At 49.1% G+C, this 17,941-nt stretch overlaps 1 long non-coding RNA gene across 3 annotated transcripts in view; it reads right to left on the bottom strand.

The window, feature by feature from the left end:
* LOC115484460 (uncharacterized) overlaps positions 1 to 17,941 on the bottom strand; it is a 133,836-nt gene that overhangs the window by 26,841 nt on the left and 89,054 nt on the right. For all 3 annotated transcript variants that reach the window (XR_007779499.1, XR_007779498.1, XR_007779497.1), the window contains exon 8: positions 5,239 to 5,299. This is a non-coding gene — a long non-coding RNA (uncharacterized LOC115484460). The remainder of the gene's footprint in view (positions 1 to 5,238; positions 5,300 to 17,941) is intronic.

The raw sequence follows: 17,941 nt of genomic DNA, 5'->3' as shown, positions 1-17,941 counted from the left end.
CCTTGGTTCCAGTCCAAATGTTTAAACCACCACATCATCCCTCAGGCCTGGGACACCAACAGAACCTTTAACCCTCGTGCTGGAACCTCCTGAATCCCTGCCCAAACTTCCTACAGCAGAGGTGGCTCCAGGCTGGGGCAGGACCCTGCTCTGGAGGAACCCAGCCCAGTTTGGGATCTCAGCCCATGCTGGGTTCCTTCTCAGAGTTGGGCATTTCATGACAGAGCCCTCCAGGTGTTTCTGCCTCAGCTGGGCTGGGGCAGCCTGCTGGGAGCTGGAAATGGGGAGGGAGAACTTTTCAGACACAATTTCTCACCGGGAGAGTCTCCCCTGCCATTCCTTTCCAATTGGGGGAAAAAAATGAAATGGGAACTTTAGGAAAACCAGGAGGTGGTGAGAATAATTTAAAAATAATCTTTAAGTTCTCATGGAGGTTTGTGGGGAGGAAAGAGGGAAGTCTTCTGCTGTCCAGAACGTGGCTTTAGCAGGCATAAAACCACTTCCAGCCCAGTGTCCTTCCACACTGAGCCAGCCAAAAAACACAATTAAAGGGTGCTGATTACCACAGCAAGAGTGATGGCTGGGGAGGGAAACAAGGAGGAGGAGGAGGAGGAGAGTGTCCATTTTCCCAAGCTAGGTCACCCCAGTCTGTGCTGCCAGGGCTACCTCCACCATTCCCCATGGTCTGGAGTAAGTCAGCAGCAGTTTTGGGAATGTTGAAGAGGTGACAGCGCCCAAGGAATGAATGGAGGGGGCTCCTTACAGCCCAGCCATCCAAGGAGATGGATCACCAACCTTGGGATGATTCACCCACAACCCAAAGCTAAAAAACCACATTGTCCTGGGCTCTGGACACAGCCCCAGCAGAGAGCATCCTTCCTTCCTTCTCCCATTCTGGCTGCAAAACCCTTCTGTGGTGAGGGGAACCAGGGGTGGAAAGGGCATCACACACTGCTGGCAACCCTCTGCAGGTACCTTGATTGTCTGAGAGCAGCAGAACTGAACTGGAACCAGAACAGCTGGAATCAGATGAAAATGAAGATTTTTTTTTTCCCTTTCCTTGCTCTTATGGGATTGTCCTGGGCTCTGGACACAGCCCCTGGAGAGAGCATCCTTCCTTCTCCCATCCTGTCCCAGGCTGGCTGCAAAACTCTCCTGTGGGGAGAGGAACCAGGGGTGGAGAGGCTGAGGAAAGGTTTCACACACTGCTGGCAACCCCTCTGCAGGTACCCTGATTGTCTCCCTGCAACTCTGAGAGCACCACAACTGAACTGGAACCAGAACAGCTGGAATCAGATGAAAATGAAGATTTTTTTTTTCCCTTTCCTTGCTCTTATGGGATTGTCCTGGGCTCTGGACACAGCCCCTGGAGAGAGCATCCTTCCTTCTCCCATCCTGGCTGCAAAACTCTCCTGTGGGGAGGGGAACCAGGGATGGAAAGGCTGAGGAAGGGCTTCACACACTGCTGGCAATCTCTCATGATTGTCTCTCTGCAGCTCTGAGAGCAGCACAACTAAATTGAAACCAGAACAGCTGGAATTAGCTGAAAATGAAGGTTTTTTTCCCTTGTGGGATTGTCCTGAGCTCTGGACACAGCCCCAGCAGAGAGCATCCTTCCTTCTCCCCATCCTGGCTGCAAAACCCTTCTGTGGTGAGGGGAACCAGGGATGGAAAGGGCTTCACACACTGCTGGCAATCTCTCTTGATTGTCTCTCTGCAGCTCTGAGAGCACCACAACTGAACTGGAACCAGAACAGCTGGAATCAGCTGAAAATGAAGATTTTTCCCCTTTCCTTGTTCTTGTGGAATTGTCCCCCAAACCCTGAAGGCCGAGCATGTACAAGTTGGTCCCGTTTGTCAGAGCAACACCCACTGCTGCCAACGGGGAGAGGGAGAAGAGCTCCAGCCCTGCTTTGGATTAGGAAGAGACAGGAGAAATAAAAAGAGCATCTGACACCAAAATAAAACTGTTTTGGTCACTGCCATCTCTCTTATTCTAAATGAAGCAATTGTGGGCCCCGTTTGTTTTGCATTCGTAATTAGCAGACGGAACAGATGGCAAAGGCGTCACTTAAAGCCACACGTCCACAAAATCACCCAGGCTGCCAGGGCTGCTTCTCTCTGGGAACAAGGAACACTTCCCCCTGAAAGGCATCCCAGAGAGAGGAGGCAGCAGGGGAAAGGAGCCCATTGTGTGGGGAGGGTGCTGGGAGGGAAGGGAGGCAGCAAATGGGACAGAAAATAGGGGTGGGAAGGAGCAGAGCGCTGCCAGCAGCACAGCCAGGGGCTCAAAGGACACTGAGCCCCTCCTGCCTTCAGCCCTGGGCTGCAGGCAGAGCTCTGGGCTCCATCTCCAGGATGGATGGGAGGTGTGGTCCCTGGAGGTGCTGTGCCACTGCTGTACCTGGCTCATCCTCTCCAGACCTGAGGGAGGATGGTCTGGGCTCTCCTGAGGGGAAACTCACTGGGAAACTGCTCAGAGCACTCTGGGCTCCATCTCCAGGCTGGATGGGAGGTGCTGTCCCTGGAGGTGCTGTGCCACTGCCATTCCTGGCTCATCCTCTCCAGACCTGCAGTGGGATGGTCTGGGCTCTCCTGAGGGGAAAACTGACTGGGAAACTGCTCAGAGCACTGCTGCCCATCCCTGGGTGTCCTCAAGGCCACGCTGGGCCAGGCTTGGAGCAGCCTGGGGTGGTGGAAGGTGCCAGGGTGGAACTGGATGAGCTTTAAGGTCTCTTCCCACCCAAACCACCCTGGGATTCTCTAAACCAAGCAAAGCAGAGCAGGGGGGAAGGACCAAGGGAAAGAGGAGGATGTGCTGTCCCTCCAGGCTCTCAGTGCCCCCAACACCCAGCTGTCCTGACCCTCCACAGCTCCTGCTAGAGTTGTGGGGAAAGAAAGATGGAATTTCCACGTTTTCAGTGGGGGAAAAAAGGATTTAGTGCACTGAAAATTGCCACTGATGTGCTGCCTTGGGCACTCACCTGGCAAAGGGGAAAGCTGGGCTCTGCTCCCTGCTCCTGTTTGAAAAATCAGCAATTAGAATGCACAATCAGCCCTCAGAGCTATAATCTCATTAAAAATAAGGACTGAAATTAAAGAATTCGCCAGTCCAAGCCTTCCTAGGGGCACTGGGGAAGCAGGAAGGGAGTACCTGCAGTCAGAGCTGCCTCTGCCAGGAGCTGGCTGCTCATGCAGCATTAGTGCAGCTGGAATTCAGCACTCTGACATTCCTGCAGCCTGGCTGGGGCTCAGATTTCCTGGAGGAAGGGAGGGAAGCAGAGCAGGCTGTGCCACATCTGAGGTGACCACACTGAGACACGGGAGGGAAAGGAGCTGCTCCCATCGCCTCCCACTCCTCCCTGATCCTGCCAAACCCAGCCCTGAGAGATGAAATTCCATCAAATCCCAGCATGGCTGGGCTTGGGAGGGAGCTCAGAGCTCCTCTGATTCCATGCCATGGGCATAATATTAGAAATATTTTATTAGATTGTTAGACAGATATGAGAATATTCTATTAGAAATATTTCTGTGCTATCAAAGGACACCTCCCACCATCCCAGGCTGCTCCAAGCCCCTGGATTGTCCCTGCTGTGTGGTGTCCTCCTGGAATGTCCCTGCTGTGTGGTGCCCTTCTGGATTGTCCCTTCTTGGTGCCCTCCTGGAATGTCCCTTCTTGGTGCCCTCCTGGATCGTCCCTGCCTGGTGTCCTCCTGGAATGTCCCTGTTTGGTGACCTCCTGGAATGTCCCTGTCCTCCTGGATTGCCCCTGCCTGGTGTCCTCCTGGAATGTCCCTGCTGTGTGGTGCCCTCCTGGGTTGTCCCAGCTTGGTACCCACCTTGATTGTCCCTGCCTGGTGCCCACCTGGATTGTCCCTGCCCTCCTGGAATGTCCCTGCCTGGTGCCCACCTGGATTGTCCCTGCTGTGTGGTGCCCACCTGGATTGTCCCTGTTTGGTGCCCTCCTGGATTGTCCCTGCCTGGTGCCCTCCTGGAATGTCCCTGTTTGGTGCCCTCCTGGGTTGTCCCTGCCTTCCTGGGTTGTCCCTGTTTGGTGCCCTCCTGGGTTGTCCCTGCCCTCCTGGGTTGTCCCTGTTTGGTGCCCTCCTGGAATGTCCCTGCCTGTGCAGCACCTCTCCTGTGCCTGGCATTCCTTCCTGCCCTGGGCAGGGCTCCCACAGTGCCATAAAACACACACTTACCTCACTGCTCATCATCAGCTCAGGAGAATGAGGTAACCAAACTCACCCACAAGAAATCCATCCTCATTATCCAACCCCAGCTTGCCCCTTTTTTATCATTATTAATTAAACTTTATCATTATTAATTAAACTTTATCATTATTAATTAAACTTCTCCCTGTGCCAATGCATTTATGGCACCTTGAATGACCATCCCCTGGTGTGGGTGACTCCCCAATATCCCACTGGAGAGATTCTCACTTGGCAGGAGATGGCTGCAGCCTCTTCCCAGCTCCCAAAACAAAGGGATGTGCACCAGCACCAAGCTTCTGGAACCTTCCACACCACAAGTGCCCCAGGTGAGTTTTCCCCACAACTTTTCCAAGCTCAGGCAAGTGGGCTGAGCTTAGGAACAGCTGAGCCAGTGCCACAGCCTCTGGAAAACCAAGGTTTTTATTGATTTTTGCATCTCTAAGGACACTGGGAAACCTCAGAACTCTGTATTTCCAGTGATTTTGACAATGAGACTCTGATACTGCTCAGGGCTTGCAAAATACAGATAAAAAAGCACCCTGATCTCAGCATTAGGACTTATTCTCTGATAACAAGTTGAAGTTCCTTTGGCTCACTTTCATCCTCTTCCTACCAATTCCTGCCCACATTTCTCTGGAGGGTAGAACTGGAGTCCCTTCAAAAGCACCAATAAATAAAATAATAATTAACAGGTGACTCAGATAAAGGCTTTCCATCTCAGGGCAGAGGAAAGTATTAGCTAATTAATCATGGAGTTGGCATCACCTTATCTTTTGGCACCTCCAAGAAAATGTAAATCTGAAACGAGTTGGGGGTGGTGGTGTGTGGAAACAAAGGAAGAAGAAGCCAACAATGGTTTTGGAAATGGATGACAAAACCCAAATGTTCTGCCTGACTGCTGCTAAATTAAGCTCTGTGTTATCAGTGCAAAGATTAGGAGAAGAGAGATTTTCCTCTGAACCTCCAGTCACACTCAGGAGCTGCACAGGACACGGCAGGAGTGGAGACAAGAGGATTCACTCACCCTGGAAAGGAGTGGAAATGGAAAAGGATCTGCTCGGTTCTGGCTCCCCCCAGACACGGCCCTGCGGAGGAAAGGAAGGAAGAAGGGGTTAATTCATTGTGTAGGAGTTGAAGAAGGGATGCCCACCCTCCCTCCCACCCCAGGCTCCATCCAACCCACCTCTGCCTTCAGCCCTTTGGGCCCTTTTTGCCCCAAATTCCCTTTTCCCCCACTCTGAGTGGGAAGGGCTGCAGTGAGATCCCACTTGGGCCAAACGCTGCTCTGGGAATTATTTCCGTGCTAAAGCAACCAGGAAAATTTATTTTCCCACCTTCATCTGAGGCTCCCAGCTGCTGGCCAGGGATGGAACTTCATCAGCTGGAATTGTGTTTGCTCCAATTGACATTTTTTGGGGGGTTTCCTTTGAGTAAAATCTCCCTTTCAGGGAGGGGTCACCTCCCCAAGCACCCATTAAAGCTCCCTCAAACTCTGCTCGAATTTAAACCATCCCAGCTGGCACTTCCACCCCAAACCCAGCCAGGGAAATGATTCCACACGTTCCTCCCTCCACTCCAGTTAATAAAGATTCAGCTCAGCCCCATGACAAAGGTTTTGCAACCACCTGTGGGAGTTTATGGGATCAAAGGAGCTGCATTCCTTCCTGCCCAGGCACAGATCCCTTCCCTCCTGCTGGAGGAGGCAGTGCCACGGATGGGCACGCTGCTCCTCCAAAAAAAGCCACTTCATTCCCAAAGAACTGGGAATTAGGGAAGGTAGAAAGGCTCCCTCAAAGTATTTTTGTCTTTAATTCAACATATCCTGACCTCCAACAACCTCCCAGGTGACATCCAAGTCTATAAAGCAGAAGGGATGAAGGCAAGTGGCAGCTCCAGGAAATCATGATATTCCACAAATCCAGCTTCATTTGGGGCTGGATTTGTGGAATCAATTCCTGATCAATGAGTCAAAAAGTTGATTTATTCCTAATCAATGCTCAGGCACAGCGCAGAGCCCACAGAGCCTCTGCAACCCATCCAAATCAAAACTTATTCCTTCCTCTCTTCCCTTCTGTTTTCTTTTTGCCCCCAAAATGATGTGAAATCCAACAATTCAGCGCGTTCTGATCAAATGCACAAAAAACCACCAGGACCTGGCTTTAGCTGATCAAAGCCCAGCAGAGGCTGCATTTTCTCCCCCAACTCATCCAGCCACAAAGATTTACAAATATGGCAAAGGGGAGCAAAACATTTTTAGATCCCCACAGAAAAGAAGATGCAGGATTTTTTTTTCTCCATTAACTTCAAGAATGAAGTCAAAATTTTTATTATATTTTTCCTCTTTTTTTCCCTTTTTTTTTTTTTTTTTTTTTGGTGAACGTGGCTGGTTATTTGACGGGTGAAGCATTAGATTTGCGAGTTGTTCTGCAAGCCAAAACACGCTCCCTTTTCATTCATAACACTGAGCTGCTCGGCGTTAAACAGCCGATTATCATGAATGAAGTGGGTGTAACTTCCTTGAAATCCTCCAAAGACCTGTCAAAGCACAGCTACCGCAGCTCGCTTTTCTCCTTGAAGCACACACATCATTGCTTTAATTGTTCCCCTATCCCCCAAATGTGTTCCGTTCAAAGTGAGCTTTTTTGGGGTTTTTTTGGTTGGTTTTTTTTTTTTTTTTTGGGGGGAGGACAAAAAGGAGAAGGGTGGGGAATATGCCTCGGGATAAGAGAGGGAAAGTGGGGCTGTGTCTCCGCCATCGAATTTTGATTTTCTTGCGGGGATCTAAATTAAGCTTCATCCGTTTAAAAGTGTGGCAGACAAAACCTCCCAAATCAAAGCCCTGGCCTGTTTTGCATGGATAACCAAGAGCCGCTGGCTCTTTTTCTAAGAGGAAACGTTTAACCCTCAAGAGAAGAGGACTCTGGGGTTGAAGTGCTGGCCAAGCACTTCGAAAATTTAAATTTGACTCCAGGTCTGCCATTCTCCACCTCCTTCCCAAGACTTTTTTGCCCCGCCGTTGCCACTTTGATGTTTGCAAACTGGGATGGTCTGAGCCAAGAGGCTGAAAACCTGCGCTGATAAAAACACATTTAATCGAGGTTTAATTACAGATCTTTCCTAGGATGAGCATTATCCCAAAGAAAGACCTGCAGCATTCTCAGCCATTCCTCTTATCCCTCTTATCACTCCCACATTCCTCTTATTCCTCTCATTTTTCTTTAGGACACCAATCTCAGCCAGCATAAATCGTGATCTCACCACTGACCCACCAAATATTTCACTCTCCTGCTAAACACTGTTACAGCCTGGAAAGCTCCAGAAAAGCCACTAAAACAACCCCAAACCCACGAGGACTGACCCACTTAACGAGGTTTAGTCTCAGGAAACGCTGGGGAAAGTGGCACCAGGGAAAACGATTAAAATGTTCCTGTTTCAGCTCAGACTCCCCGCTAAATGTCATTATCTCACCCACAAGCAAAACATCAACAACAAATCTTGATGGTGCTTCCCTGACAGCAGCTTTTGCACATCCCTTCACAGCTCTAACACTAACAAAGGCTGGTGCTTGGGGGGGAAAAAACATAAATATTTGTCCAGCATCTTGGAAAACTCCAAACTTGTCACGTATTGCAGCCAGCTCCAGAGACAGGAACTTCCCACCTGCTCCAGATTTTTATCCCAAAGGGGTGGTGCCCACCTGGGAGCTCCCACCTTTGACTGGACACTGGATCCCACTGAAAATTCCAGTGAAAAAAACTGGGTCCTCCACCAGCTCCACCTCATAAAAACCCACATTTCTCCCTCACCCAGCTCCCCAGGGATTTCCCTGCTCCCATGGAAGCCGGGGGGAATTTTGAGGCTGGTTTTGAAGGCAGTGAGAGCCGGCTGACACACGAGCAGATCTGACAGGCTGCACTCTCCTCCTCCTGGCTATCATGGGCTGGAGGATTCACTGCAGGGCTGCATGCAGCTGCATTGCTGTGAAATGCATCACTCCCTCTGACTCACCCTGCAAAGTTCACGTTTGTAAACTGACCCAGCACTGACAAAATCCTCTCTTTCTTCACTTGGAGGAGGCGAGATGAGGCAAAGGTTCCTCGTGTGATTCATTTCCTGGGGAAATTTTTACTCCCTGCATCTTTTTTCAGTCCTTATTCAGCCAGCGAGTAGTGAAGTGATTAATACAAAATCCATGCTTGACACAGAGTGGAAAGATTCATTCAAATTCTTTTAAAATCAGCTCTTAATTAATTGCTTAGAAAAACAACCCGTTGCCAAAAATGTGGGGGGTTGGTTTTCCTGCTTTTTTCTTTTCTTTTTTTCTTTTTTTTTTCCAATTGAGAAAGCTTTTTCAGTTGAGAAACTAATTACAGGCACACAGCAAAATGCACGAAGGACAAAACCTGGCACCTTTTTGATATTCAGCCCCTCGGAAGGAAGAAAAAGGAACGTGGACAGAGCTCCAGGGCAGCTCCAGCTCTGCTGCTTCTTCACTTCCATCCAGCCCTGCTCCTTTCTCCCAGCCCTGCAGAAATCCTGCGAGGATCAGGCACAGGGAGCAGGAAATTCAAACTGCCAGAAATAAAAGCTAAGGCAAAGAGAGCCCTGTGGAAAGTGCTGTAAGTTTCTGGGCAATTTTTATCTCCCTGATTATTCATCCCAAGGCAGTACTAACCAAGTCCAGATCGGGATGGGTTGGGAACAGTCCCTGGGGCTTGCAAGGCTCTGCAGGGCTCGGCACTCGGGACCAGCCTGATTTCTCCATCCTGCCAGGGAGGGCAAGCTCAGCCTCCAGGATTCAGGAGAAGAACGAGCCTGTCCTTTCCCTTCATTTCTTCTCCCTGCCTCTCCCTCTCTCCACATTCTTCTCCTCTCGCCTTTTCCACGGCGAGCACTGAATGATGGGATTTTTGACATCAGAGGAAAGTCATCCCTTCTCCACTCCCCCAGCTCCTGGCTGTTTCCTCCTCAGCCACTCTGCTCCTTCGCGAGCTCCATCCCCACTCGGGGATCAGCTGATCCCACCACGGCAGCATCCCCGAGCATCCCAAACCCTGCCCCAAGCACACCAGCCCCATCCACTCCCCCTGGCAGCCTTTAGAGCTCGCTCCGGCTGCTCCAGAGCTGTCAAAGCTGCGGCCAAGTCATTGTTTAGGCAAGGTAAAGCCACCTCTGTTTGCTGGGACAGCTCAGCCGCCCGCAGGGAATAACTGGGCTGGAGAGAAGTGAGAATGCGGCTGGGAAAGCTCCGCGCTGGCCGCCACAATGAGCCGAATGTTCGGGCAGTTCATGCCCTCTCTCCTGCGGCTTCTCCAGCCCTTTGATTTATTATCTGCAGCCAGACAGGCAATGACCCCATCCCGCTGCAGCCAGCCAAGGACAGATGAGAGACTTGTTCAGCTCAGCGCATTTTCTGATCCTGCCAAATACCCCGTTAATTATCATAAGCTGCCAGGCACCTGCCATAAGTTGTTTATTAAAGAATAGCACTAACCAAATCGGGATTTTTTTATTTCAAATCCCGCATTTCCTCCTCCAGCAGCACCAGCGAATTCCAGCTGGACCCATGTTGGGGTGCACGGCACTTTGGATCTTATTAGCACAAGGTAATAAATTGATAGACATTGATAGACAATTGATAAGAGAATTGATAGACAAAAGAATTGATAGACAAAATGCCTCGGCAAAAGCAAACGGAACTTTGAAAATTAGACCTGGATTGCAAGAAGATTCAATCAAACAGGTTTATGGGAAAAACAAAATCCCATTAAACTCTGCGAGCAAGAGATATTGTTATATGCACAAGTTTGTGCGTGTGATTTTAACCTAATCATTGCAGTACACATTGCTAGTGTCCCTAAAATAGTGCATAAATGCTTGTGTCCCGCAATAAAATCGGATTCTGGTCACCGAGTCTCTCTCCATCGCCCACAGAGCCAGGGAAGGGCGAGCGGGGCTCGGCGGGGTCGGGGGAGCCTCGGGAGCGGCTGAGTCACGGCGCTGCCCCGGCTTCCTCCGTGCTCCGGGGGGGCGGAGGTCGGAATTTCCTGCTGGCCCTTGGCCTTGTAAATCACCACGTCCTGCCCGAGCAGCGCTGCTGGGAGGTCAGCGAGTGGGAGAGATGGGGCTGCTGCCCGCTCCACCTGCCCGGCAGGAGGAGGATGGGAACGCTGGCCCCACGGCACGGCAGCACCCCGAGCCTCCTTGCTCCACCCGGAATTCAATGATCCGTAATTCAGTGTGCCCTGACACCTTCAGATCCCTGACAACCTTGCTGGAACCACACACTGACCATCCAGCAACCCACAGACCCAAATCTCCTCGTACATGGACAGCACTGATACAGCCCCAGGTGATCTCTCTGCCTCCCTTCCCCATAAATGAGAAGCCCTGGTGTCAATCACCCCTATGGATTGAAGGAAAAATCAAAATGTTGGGTGGAGGTCCTGGGATAAATCCAACCCTGTGAAAGTTTTCCCAGTTGAATTCAATTTCAGATGGGCTTGAAAGATTTCACTGTCCCAAAGAACTCAGATATAATTCAGTGATCCGTAATTCAGTGTGCTCTGACACCTTCAGATCCCTGACAACCTCACAGACCCAAATCTCCTCGTACATGGACAGCACTGATACAGCCCCAGGTGGTTTCTCTGCCTCCCTTCCCCATAAATGAGAAGCCCTGGCGTCAATCACCCCTATGGATTTGAAGGTGAAAACCAAAATGTTGGGTGGAGGCCCTGGGACAAATCCAGCCCTGTGAAAGTTTTCCCAGTTGAACTTTATTTCAGTTGTGGCTGGAAAGATTTCACTGTCCCAAAGATCTCCTGGATGAGCTGTGCCACCATCACCCTGAGAAAAGCCAATGGGTAACTGTGGCAATGGACCATGGATAGTCAGGAAGGGATTTCAGCCATGTGAGGATCACCTTCCAAACCCAACCACCTTCCAGAGCAGACCCAACCACCCAAAATCAGTGTTTGAGGTAGGAAACAGTGCTGGGAAGGAAAAGGGTGCTGATGGCTCCCAGCAGAATTCCTGGCCATCCCCCAGGGCTGGTGACAATCCCAAGTTTATCCTACACCAAAGGCATGTCCAGGAGGGAAGTTGAGCTCAGCACACCTTGGCAGGTGTTCCTTCAGACTCTGCTCAAAGCTGACAGACAGATTCACTCCCAGGCTCACCTGGTACCTGCCCTTGGTGCCCAGCTGTGATCACTCCACTCAGAAACTGCTCAATATCACACAGTGACAAAGAATCTCACGCAGCAGCTCAGCAGCCCCTTCCACAATGGGTTCACAATCCCCTGCCAACCATCAGGGGGGACTTTTAAACCTTTCTCTCCAGTCCTGCACCTTTACTCTGCTATCACTTCATCCCTTCCAGCTGAATTTGCTTTAATTATTGCAAGGAAAATTGTCCCAATTTCCTGCCAGTGGAGGCACAGAGATCCCCAGCCCAGCCCAGGACTGCTAAAAGCATTTACAGCACCGACACTGCCTGGGGAGTTTGTGGGTGGTCAGACCTGAATGGATTTTGGCACATCCTAAAAATATTACAGTTTTTGAGAGAGATCAGTTGGTTCCTCTCAGACTTTCACGTCTTATCTGGGAGATGACGGCTCTTGGAACATCTTTTGTGCCATATCATTATCTAAGGGCATCAAAGACCTGGACAAAATAAATTTCCATGAGAAATACAAACAGGTAGAAGCACGGGGAGATTAAACCTAAGTAGGTTTTGACCAAAACCAAGATTTTCATCAGCCAGAGGCAATTCCCCCCTGCAGGCACTCCTGAAGGCCAGTGGGTGGATTTCCATCACTCAACATTTCAAAACCAAGGCTGGGTATTTTTCATGCAGACAGGGAAGTCTTTTGGCCAGCAGTGCCCAGAAGGTCAGAGCAGCCTGAGCTGAGGATCCTGGCTGGCTCCAGCTCCTCCCCAGCACTCACCTACAGCAGCACTTGTTCACAGCCAGCCTGTTTCCCCACGGATGACCAGAGCTGACCCTGCTTCGATTACAAAAGTTAAAGGGTCCAGAAGTGAGGAAAACAGGAAATCCAAACAGTGAAAATCTCAGCAATAACGTTTCCTAACAAAGACCTTCAGATCTCGCTCGGGGCCAGCAGCTGTCTTGGTGACGTCCAGAAAGGGCCATGTTCAGCCTGGTCCTTCTGCCATTTATTTTTACCCTGTTTATTTTTCTATACTGTGACATTTTCCTCCTTTTTTTAAAGGCCTGGTCATAAATGAGGGTGCCAATCCAGACCTAAGAAAACAGACCCAAATGCACGCACCCCATGTGCTTCCATGGCATGGAATTTTCCCTGCAGAACATCAGGCTGTGCACCCTTAAATCCCTTTTTGGGCCCCAAAACTGGGATTGAATCCTGCAGGAATCTGAAAGGAGATGTTCCACATCTTAATTTATTGCACCATAACCTCTGGGGCTGCAAAGTAACTCCAAACATGATCCTGGTAAGGAATTATGAGCTTCATTTTGAAGAAAAATATCATGTTTGTTTGTTTTGGTGCTTCTGCATCTTAGACCTCGCCCAAATCTCCTGACCAAATATTCTGTGTAGGTCTGCCTGTGATGCTGCTGTGGGCCAAATCTGTGGGTGGCATAAACTGGCATGAACTGGCATCACTCCTGTGCCACTGGCTCATCAGGGAAGACCTTGTCCTGGTTCTTCCCAGAGCCCGTTATGGGAATTGAAGGAGCTTGGAGAGGCGTTTTTAAGGCCTGGTTGTTTTTCCTTCAAATTTGAAATTTCACCTCCGCGGGTGGTTTTGGGGTGAAATTCGCCTTTTTCTCCCCGGCAGGGCAGGTTTTTGCCATTACACTGCCACCTAGTGCTGCGAGCTCGCAAGGGAAAAGAGCCCCGGCCTGGAGGGGCCACCACAGAGAGAGCCAAGCTCGGGGTCCGGGAGTAAATTAAATCCAATTAAACAAACGGGATCACCAAGTGCACGGCCACTGGTGGCCCTCAAGCACGGCACAATAACCAAACACTTTTACAGAGGGAATGGCACGGAAGCTCATCCATTATCCAGCTGTTCTCCATGGTGGGGCACCTTTGAAACTCAAGGTCTCCAAATCCAGCTGCTCACCTGGCACCAGGTGTTACTGCTGCCATCAACAAGAGTTTTTCCATGAGAAGAACCCTCCTGCAAGCCCCTGAATGCCTCCAGCCATGTCTTTTCCCCTTTTCCTGGATCTCTTCCTCAGCCCAGCTCCCTCCTGCCTTCAGCTCGGTTGTATCACAACATCTGGGCCAAATTTATTCACTTTGTAATTGATTTCAGTGGTTTCCACCAAGGGCTTTCTGGAGTCCCTCTCCACAGCCATCCCTGTGATCAGCATCCAGAAAGGATTTTCCAAGCCAGCACTCACAGAAACCCTCCCGAGGCTCAAGGCCTGGGCAGCAAAGCTCAAACTCAACATCTGATCTCTCACAAAGTGACCTTTAGGAGTTAAAATCCCCAGTCCTGAGGTTTTACTCATGCAGAGGATATTTGTCCTCTGTGGAATGCGTGTCAGAGGGCGTGAAAGTGAGAGTGTCTCGAGGTTAGCGATGGTTCAGCCTCAGAGTGGATGAATCATCTGATAACACCCCAGCAACATCCTGCAGGATCGTCAGGAGCCTCCATTTCTCTATTTCTGGCACTGTGTCCCTGCCCTGCCTCATGAGCAAACGTTATTTGTGCTCTGCTACGGAAACCCCAACGCAAACACTGCGGGAGGCTCCTCCTGACAGCCCAGCCAGGATCCCCAGGGCCTCCGTGAGCCTGCAGAGCCCCACTGGGTGCTGGGTGCTGTTCACAGGGCTGGGATGGAGGGATGGATGGAGGGATGGATGGAGGGATGGAGGGATGGATGGATGGATGGATGGATGGATGGATGGATGGATGGATTGATGGAGGGATGGATGGATGGATGGAGGGATGGATGGATGGATGGATGGATGGATGGATGGATGGATGGATGGATGGATGGATGGATGGATGGCTGGATGGATGGATGGGGGATGGATGGCTGGCTGGGTGGAGGGATGGAGGGATGGCTGGCTGGATGGATGGATGGCTGGATGGATGGATGATGGATGGATGATGGATGGATGGATGGATGGATGGATGGATGGATGGATGGATGGATGGATGGAGGGATGGATGGATGGATGGATGATGGGCACCTGAGCTGCTCTCCACATGTGAGGAGCAATATTTGTGTTTCCCTGGGCGACACTGAGTTCAGCTGGAATACACTGGGCACAGGTGAGGGCACACCTGGAGTCCCCATCCCTGGGTGTGTTTGACAAAGCCTGGATGTGGCACTGGGTGCCAGGGTTTAGGTGAGGGGTTGGGGCTGGGCTGGACTGGGTGATCTTGAAGCTCATTCTGTGAATTCTGTGAATTCTGTGATTCTGTGAATCAGGGATCTGGGACAAGGCTTGGGAGGCTCTGGGTGCTGAGGGAACAAGCTCAGCAGTGCAGGTCAGATTTATCTTTGCCTGTTTCCCTCCTGGATGGCCACAAGAAAATAATTTCGCTTTTTCTCCCTCTTTTTTGCCTCCCCAGAGCCCCAGCCCACGGCTCTGCTGCTCTTTGAGCTGCACCAGGAGCACACTCAGCTTCCTTTGCCAACCTCAGCACAAACTGAGGATCTTTAAGGTCCTTCCCAGCCCAAACCACCCCACAATTCCACCTGAGGGAAGCCAAACACGGCGTGGCACAACAAACCAGATTTTGGGATTGCAGGAACCACACCAAGGAGCTGCAGCCTGAAAATCCAGCTGGGATCCCAGTCTGGAAGTTCGAGCTCACATTTCTAACCCCTGAACCCCACAGGTGGGGCACAGACAGGAGATCTGGCTGCTCTGGGGGGCAGATCCAGCTGCTCCATGCGTCCCTTCCTTGGGAAAGGTTTGCTGGAGGAACTCTTGGAGCAGCCACTCTGAGGGCAGAGGCCCTTCCCGAGGTGATGGCAGGATTTTGGCCTCTGGTTTGGGACTCTGCTTCCAAAACATCAACAAATAGAGCTCACATTTCAGCCATAATCCCACAAAATTCCCGGGAACCGTGGTGGAAACACCCTGGGAAAAATCAGGATAATGGCACAGCAACATTTTTGTGGGGAATAACACCAGGAGAAACCTTTAAATCCTGTAAAACTCCACTCAAAAACTTCCAAACAAATGTTTCATCCCTCATTAGAAATTACATTTTGCTTTTTACTTCGACATGGGTTTGACTATAGCTTTACTCTTATTTTTTCATATATGGAAGACAAATCCAATGTCAGTGCAGAACCCTTTTAATCCATCCCCAGTGAATGTGTGTTGCCTTTTAAAAATAGCCAAGGTTTTGGTGAAATGGGAAATTCTGATCAAATGGATTCTTTTTAGGAAGAAAAGAAGAAAACCTTCTTACAGAGAAAGTCTGGGCCTGTTTCTGAAAATAGCTAAATTTGAAATATTTTGCAAGAATTATCTTCTCTTTAAACCCAACAAATTTCTCAAACAGCACTAAATGATCACCATTTCTATTTTTCCATCTCCACTGCAAACACTTGCAGGCTTTCAAGCACTACTTGCAGTAGGAATTTCCAGGATATTCCCACTAATAAGAAGGAGATTTTTAAAACAATTAAAAAAGGAATTAGCCACACATCTTCCATTAAAACTAAAGCACCCTTGACTGCTTTACAATCTCGTGGGATTAATTTGAAGAAAGTCTATTTAAAATGAATGTAAAAGTGGGCCAGTATTAAAATGTGGGAGCTGAATCCCTTCTCAGTGGGATCAGATGGGAATTTCCACACGTGCAGCCCCCAAAAGGTGCTGCTCTGGATTCTGAACAGAATCAAAACGATTCCATTTTTACTGAAATCATTTAATTCCATGTCAAAACAAACACTGAAACCAAAACCAACTCAAAAAAAAAAAATCAGTTTAAAGTCAAACAAGCCAGTGAGGACGTCAGCAGGGGAAGGCAGAGACGCTTTGTGAGGTCATGTTTACTCTTTTGGCTCGGAACCTTTGGATCATTTGATCCCATTTTTCTGCTTTCAAATCCCAGACCTCAACCTGGCTCTGACACAGCCCCAAAATCCTGCACCACCCCAAAACCTGACACCCCCCCTCCCCTGCTGCAGGCCCAGCCAGGCTGAGCATTCCTTCCTCTGAAACGAGGGGGGGAAAAAAAAAAAATCCTGTCAAATTCAAAAAATATCTCCAGTGCTGCCTCCTCCTCATTTCCTGACTGCAGGCAGAGCGGAAATAGCTACATTTCCTGAGCAGGGCTGTTCTCCAGGGAATGGCAGCCTGTCTGTCTGTCTGTCTGTCTGTCTGCAGCAGCAGCAGCAGCAGGGGCTGGGCTCAGGAGAATCCCTGGATTTCCAGCAGGAGCTGGGACGATGGCACTGGGGTGCAGGAGACACCCAGGGTGCTGAGGAGGGAGATGGGAGCATAAAAATGGGTTTAGAAGGGGAAAATAGGGGAAAAAAGAGGGAGGAGGAGGAGGAGGAGGAGGAGGAGGAGGAGAGTGCTCAGCAGGCAGGTCTGAGTGCAGGGAAGGCAGATGGAACTTGGTGGTCCCCCAGATTCTGTCTGGGTTCTGTGAATCCTTAGGCTGCACTCCAGATAAAGGGAATCTGTTTGCTCCTGATCCCTTTGAAGGTGGGGTTCCTATGTCCTTATTCCATATTCTGGATATGGAATATCCAGAATATTCAATAAAGATATAGAATATACCTATATCCAGATAGGGAATAGCCAAAATATGGAATAAAGGTATAAAATATATTCCTGTATCCAGATATGAATATCAAATTATGGAATAAATATATAGAATATATTCCTATATCCAGATATGGAATATCCAGAATATTCAATAAAGATATAGAATATGCCTATATCCATATATAGACTATCCAGAACATGGAATGAATATATAGAATATGCCTATATTCAGATATAGAATATCCAGAACATGGAATGGATATATAGAATATACCTATATTCTGATGTGGAATATCCAGAATATTGAATAAAGATATAAAATATATTTCTATATCCAGATATGGAATATCCAATATATGGAATATCCAAAATATGGAATAAATATATAGAACATACCTATATCCAGATATGGAATATCCATATCCTATATCTGGATATAGGTATATTCTATATATTTATTCCATGTTCTGGATATTCCACATCTGGTTATAGTAATATATTCTATATATTTATTCAAATTCTGGGTATTTCATATCTGGATATAGGGATATTCCATCTCTTTATTCCATATTCTGGATATATACATTATGGATATCCATTTGGGCCCTAAAAGTTGACTTTGCATTCTCAGCTCTTTGTTTTGGTGCTTTAAATCCCAAATAAAGAGATTTAGGCAGCTCTGGGAGGAAACCAACCAACCCTAAGGCAGAGGAAATGATGGACACTACCCATCTCAGCTTGAAATGAGTCAAGAAAAATCTCATTCACAGAGGCAGTTTGAGGAAAAAGAACCCAAAAAAATCACAGGTGAAGGGCCTACCTGCTATTGTAATTAACAAATAATCCCCAAAATTGTGACCTGAGGTCTCCCCTGGCTCTGCCTGCTGGAAGCTGCCTGGATTGGACCCCTGGATCATCTCCCAGAGAGGATGGCAGCTGATAAAAGTGATAAAAGACAAAGTTTTCGTGCTGAAAACATCACCTC

The sequence above is a fragment of the Serinus canaria genome, chromosome 24 (assembly GCF_022539315.1).
Source record: "Serinus canaria isolate serCan28SL12 chromosome 24, serCan2020, whole genome shotgun sequence".
Lineage (NCBI taxonomy): Eukaryota > Metazoa > Chordata > Aves > Passeriformes > Fringillidae > Serinus > Serinus canaria.
The sequence above is the reverse complement of the archived record's forward strand: the minus strand, read 5'-3'. Positions and strand labels throughout refer to the sequence as shown.